This window comes from Notamacropus eugenii, chromosome 2 (genome assembly GCF_028372415.1).
Source record: "Notamacropus eugenii isolate mMacEug1 chromosome 2, mMacEug1.pri_v2, whole genome shotgun sequence".
In the NCBI taxonomy this organism is placed as follows: Eukaryota; Metazoa; Chordata; class Mammalia; order Diprotodontia; family Macropodidae; genus Notamacropus; species Notamacropus eugenii.
The window spans coordinates 423,263,368-423,269,367 of NC_092873.1; the positions used below are offsets into that span (position 1 = coordinate 423,263,368).

The 6,000-nt window shown below is 44.5% G+C and overlaps 1 protein-coding gene and 1 long non-coding RNA gene across 5 annotated transcripts in view; one reads left to right on the forward strand and one right to left on the reverse strand.

Annotated features, from left to right (window-relative positions):
* CENPF (centromere protein F) overlaps nucleotides 1–3,319 on the reverse strand; it is an 86,194-nt gene extending 82,875 nt beyond the window's left edge. For 3 of the 4 annotated variants that reach the window (XR_011975488.1, XM_072647845.1, XM_072647842.1), the window contains exon 1: nucleotides 3,170–3,319. The gene's annotated coding sequence lies outside the window, so the exon portion shown is untranslated. The remainder of the gene's footprint in view (nucleotides 1–3,169) is intronic. The other variant, XM_072647843.1, reaches the window with a different exon arrangement.
* Nucleotides 3,320–3,429: 110 nt separating this feature from the next.
* Nucleotides 3,430–5,569, forward strand: LOC140529295 (uncharacterized). Its single transcript, XR_011975489.1, has 2 exons — nucleotides 3,430–4,421; nucleotides 5,184–5,569. It is a non-coding gene; the product is annotated as an uncharacterized lncRNA (long non-coding RNA).
* The last annotated feature ends 431 nt before the right edge of the window (nucleotides 5,570–6,000 follow it).

Sequence of the window (6,000 nt, forward strand, 5' to 3'; positions counted from 1 at the left end):
TAAGTACTCCTTAGCAAGTCTCCTCTGCTAGATCATTCAAAAAGTATTTAATCACTTATTACGTGGCAGGTACTATACTAACCAATGAACATAAAAAGACAAAATGAGAGTCCCTACCCTTAAAGAACATATTTTCTATTAGTCAGACAGATCCCAGAACCCTGAGATTGCCCTAAGAAAGTGGGTTTGGGAAGCAGTGAGGCATTCCCATGAAGGATATACATGGTATGGAAGGAAAGGAAGAAACCCTGCGGTAAAGAAGGTTGCCAGCACAAAAAAGAAAAAGAACCAAACAGGCATCATGGATGGTGATGGGAAGGCACAAAAGCGATCCTGACATCCCCCTCATACACACCATACCCATACCCTGAACACATGACTTGTCCCTCAAATTCAATATGCCATGAAGCCCTCAACACACACAAAACAACAATCCACTCATAATTCCTTAGCCATATATGTACCACTGAGACCATCTCATGGGCATTACCCTCACACAGACATGAAGTCTCACAGGACTGATATGTGGACATTCATAGTCTAACCTACTCACAAAATATAAGGACCACTCATCATTTTTCAGTTTGATAGAAACAGTCAACATTACTTTGAGGAGATCCTCAGTGACCTCCAGGGAAGGTTGGGGCAGGCATCCAGGCAGGTGGCCTGCCCTGTACACTCCCAGCAAAGAATATAGGAGTGTGTGTATGATGTCTGTGTGCATGTATGTCTGAATGATCTTGAAGAGTGTGTCTGGAGGGAAGGTGTATGACATCTGCACATGCGTACGCCATGTTCAGTGAAGGCACTCACTTCAAGCCATGACTCAATCTCAGGATAGGAGGCTAGGAATTCTTTAAGAGAAGGCCCTTTAGGAACTTGTCCCACTTATCTGTGCGCCCCTCAAGTGCCTATAAGCTCCATATGCACTCCTGCTTAAAGGATGAAGGTATGTAGAGACCCTGAGAAAAGGCACAGCAACAGGAAATCAGGAGTCAGATGCAACAGGCTCTGGAAGATACATGGTAGGTGAAGAGACTACAGCTCTCTGGTGAAAAGGTCCAACAGGGTAAGTAGGAGGGCTAATGAGAAGTAGGAAACCTAAGGACTAGGCTAGAGGAGAGTCCCCAGGTAAAAGGCTGGAGGTCCCTTTGGGGCTTATAAATGCTCACCCCTTTCCAAAACCCAAACCCTGAATTACTCCTAACAAGTACAAAATATATGAAACTATCTGTTTGGGGTCATACCCATCTTATTAAAGTTTTTCAACCAATACAGATCATGGCAGCTGTTGCCTAGGTTCTAAATCATTCTCCTTTCTCAATTCTCAAATAGACTATAGAATTGAATTCTCAAGGATTCCAGTCCTCAATTCATCTTCTTCTCCCCAACTCCAGTCCTTACACTAGGAGAAGTCAACATTCATACTGATGCTCCCTCACACACTCTAATCTTTCAGTTATTCAATAGTCCCAAATCTAATGACCTACTCCTCCATTCCATCTCAGTAACAGAGATCACACCATGAATCTCTCCATTGCCCACAAGTGTTCCACTTTTGTAATAACTCTGACATCTGATCAGAGCTTATCATTCCATCTCCCCTCATACCTTATCCATCCTAAACCTACTCTGCCCATACTGTATCCTCCAACCCCACAGCCAATAAGTAACCTCTTCTCACTCTCAACTTTATTAGCTAAACAGTTGAACTCCAAGATGTTTTTAATCCCTTCTCTCATCTTATTGCCACTCCTTCTTGGCCAAACCCAAACCTTGTATTATTACTCTCACCATCTACTCTCATACTGCTCAATAGAGCTAAACCAAGTCCCACAACTAAGCTGTGTAAACTACAAGTTAATCTAACCTCAAATGGGCCCCTACAGCCCAATTCTTTTATTCCTGACTAAATTGATTCCCCTACTCATTCCCCCCACATAATCTATTCAATTGCTTTCTCCTGGAGCAGCCCACAGCTCAACCTTCTCAGCTGAAGGCCTCCTCCATCAGTTAATGAAAAAGTGAAAGCCTCTCACAATCCCCTTCTCCTCTTCATTTCAAAACCCTCAGCTATCATCCCATTTTCCTGTCTAGAGGGGTAGTTTCAGAGAAACCTGCAAACGCAATATGAACTGATACAGTGAAGTGATTTACTGTAAAAACAAACATGTTAGAAATACTTAAGAACTCTAGCACGGTGTAGGGACCACTCACAATTCCTGACAGAGGGAATGAACAAAAGTTGCAGAATTAGACAAACATTTGTGGACGACCACAGTGGGAATGTTTTGCTTGACTATGTGTGACTATGTCTATTTGTTACAATGACTTTTTCTTTTTTATTTTATTGGGAGTGGAGATGGAAGGGGAACAAAATAAATGCTTAATTTTAAATTTTTTAAAAAACAATTTGATATGGTGAACAGCAAATAATCTGTTATTTTTTTTAAAAGATCCAAAAACATGTCGGAATACGTTTTGTTTTTTTTTTTAACCCAGCATCAAAATAAAACTCTACACTGAACGTGGGAAAGAGAAGGTGACAGGGCTTCCTTATTTGTCTCTAGGATAAAATAGAAATGATTTTATTGGGAGTTGAAAGCCCTCGACAATCCGATTTGCGTCTGGCATTCTCACTCCTAGGTCAAAACTGTGAATGAGTGCGGGAAGCCTTTTTAAACTACAGGGTCAGAGTTCAGTCTGAGAACGGGGGCCGGGAATGGTCAGCAAATTCACTCCAACGTGGGGGAGAATCAGTAAAGCAGGAGAATAACCCAGTCGCCAACAAAGGGGATTCCACCAGCCGAGAGGCGATTCTGGGAGGCAAAGGTTCCTTTCTTCCCTGCTAAGGGGCAGGGGATGTCTTAATGGGGGTGGGGAATGCAGGGGTTGGGGCGGGCCACCTTCATTATGGGGGAGGGGCAGGGATACCTAGAATACCACGAGGGACGGTGGGCCTGCGGGGAGGGGTCCCTTGGGTAAAGGGGGGAGGAGAGAGGCAGGGAAGGAGATGGAGGGGTGCGGAACGGGGGGTGCAGGGAGCACCCCTTCGTTTTACTTCAACAGTTAGCGATCGTTTACGTACACTTACACACACACGCGCGCGCGCGCGGGCCCCCTCCTCCTCTTTCCCCCCCACAAGTCCAGGGGGAGCCCCAGTCCTTACCTTACCCCACAGCGGCAGGACACAGACCTCCAACCACGGCCCGGAACGGTCCGGAGCAGCGTCTACTAACTCGCGACCCACAAACTCCCGCAGATTCAAAGCCGGCGCCGCCCCCGCTACGTCACTTACCTAAGCAGCGCAACCATGCGCAGAGCGCTCTTGTAGCCCATTGGTCCAGAGCCTCCACGGCCGGGCCAATCCACTTCCTCACTCCGGGGACGAGGCCTCTGATTGGTGCGTTTGTATGGTTTTTAAAAAACAATCCCGGCGCTGACGAGCCCCCGCCGGCCCCAGCTGCTCGGGGCATTGCGCTTGCTGGCTGCTCGGCCGTTGGAGGCCGCAGACGCCGGGGATTATCCTGGCTTCGCCTCTTTCCGTGGTGGCGCGCGCGCCTGCTGGCTCTTGCCGCAGATGCCGGGGCTCTTTTTTCCTGCCCCCGCCCTGGCTTTTCCCTTCTGGGTTGTTCCACTAGCGTTGTTATTCATCGTTTCTGACCCGGCGCCGTACCCTTCTTCGGACGCAGGCGCACCAGATCCATCCACGCTAGGACTGTTTTTCTGTAAATAGTAGCTGCCACGTTGAAGCAAAAATAATGACGCCAAGCACTGAACCTGTTCCTGATGTGCCTGTGGATAAAACCCTAGAGCTGAAAAAGAGAGTGTCCTTTAGCAGGTTAAAAAATAAAAAGGAAGCTCCTGGAAGGCTGCGTTAGGGAGTAAAGAGACAGAAAAATGGGGGAGAAAAGCGCATTCTGACATTCTGGTGTCATTTTAAAAGTAGCCCCAAAAGACCCCAATAACTTAGGGCTGGATGTAGACCGCCTTCTCATTCGCAAGGCTCTTGCCCTACAACAAACCTTGTGTCTTCAATGGAGCTGACTCGCCCTCCTTGTTTCCCGTTGGGTCCCACAGTCAGGATCCTCTGCTGGGATTTTGTCGGGCTTTGAGTCCCGTCTAACTCCTCAGGACCCGCTTTGGGGCTTTCTTGGCAAAGATACCGGAGTGGTTGGCCATTTCCTTCTCCAGCTGATTTTACAGATGAGGAAACTGAGGCAGGCATGATGAATTGACTTGCCCAGGCTCCCATGGGTAGGAAGTGGCCAGATTTGAACTCAGGAAGATGAGCCTTGCTCTGCCCATCTATTCATGAGCCACCTAGCTGCCCCTTCAGATACTCTGGAAGATACTGCTGTTTTGGCAAGATTTTAATATTTGCAAAGCAACATTCAAAGGATTATCATATAAACTTTGGGGTAAGCAAAGCACCGGAGTAGGGAGGAGTTCAATTAATAAAGGAAAATTAAATGTTTAATATGGCCAATATGGAAACAGGTTTTGATCGACTATATGTGTTTGTAATAGGTCTTGTTTCTTCTTTTGTTTTCAAGTGGAGAATAGGGTGAGAAGGCTGGACTTTGCTGATTGAAACAGATGATTTTTTGTGAAGTAATAGGAAGACAATTTACATAAATGTCTGTCTGGCTCAGAAAATCCATAGTTCTTTGCATATGTATTTTTTTTTTATATCCTGCTTTCATCTGTGCTTTCTCAGATGATAAATGTTTTATTTGCTACTAAAAATAATGTTATAATACCAGAAGGGAATAAGTGGACACTTAATGAAATAAAGGACTATCAAATGTTCCTGATAAAAAGACAAGATCTGCATAGAAATTTTGAAGGACAAACATAGGAGTTAGGAGAAACACAAAGGGAATTCTAATATGTATATGTGTGTACCTGGCTGTCTTCCATCTCTCTCTCTCTCTCTCTTTGTATCTCTGTCTGTCTGTCTGTCTGTCTGTCTGTCTCTCTCTCTCTCTCTCTCTCTCTCTCTCTCTCTCTCTCTCTCTCTCTCTCTGCTACATCCAGAGGGTGCACCTTCTTGTGGACCCACAGTGCAGGTTCCATAAATATAACTGAGAAAGGGAATGCATACCTTCATTCTCTCCTTTAGGACCCTATAGCTTAAGGCATTTCTGTTTCTAATCTCTTTCATTTGTCTTCGGTTTCAGGTGCTGGTGGTAACCCCATTAGAACTGGAAGTTCAAGCCATGGAGACCCTGAAGCCAGAAATCTTTGTGAAACGTTGTAGTCAACCAACACAGGAGGGAAGCCATGAGAAACCAGCATGCCTGGGACTCAGACCCAAAATCTAAATCCAAACCCAAATTGAAAACCCAAGGAAGATTTTAGATTTGGAACTGGTACTGTGATGTATTGGAATAGAGCTAAACTATAAACCTAATCTCCTCACCTCCTTCTCCCCCACCCCCATTACCAAAAAGAAAAAAATTGAGGTGGTGAACAGGGAGAAGGGAAGGATTTTGTTTCTCTTGTGCTATATAATATGCTTGTATATTTGCTTACATTTGAAATAAATATTCTTTTATAAAAGCTACTTCCACCGTTAATGATTACATGGAAGCAGAGTCCTATAGTGCAGTGATGAGGACAGTTAGAGAATGAAATATGAACTAGACAAAAACTGAACTGCTAATCAGTTGTTGGCTTGAGAGAAAAAGAGACAGAAACAGTGACACATCCCTCTCTCCACAGGGAAGCCTATTGTTCCCATGGGTCATTTATGCATTATAACTCCTTCTATTTTTCCTTCCAAGATGGGTGAAATAGCTTAAGAGACTTAGGAAGCTTCAATCTTTTCTCTAGATGTTCGTCTTCATTCTTGAACTTCCAAAATATAATAAAACTCATTGGCCAATAGAAACCCTACATTGTTGTATTTTACTTAATGTTTAGATAGACAGATAATAACAACAGCTAACACTTATATAAAACTTACTATGTGATAGACACTCTACTAAGTGCTTG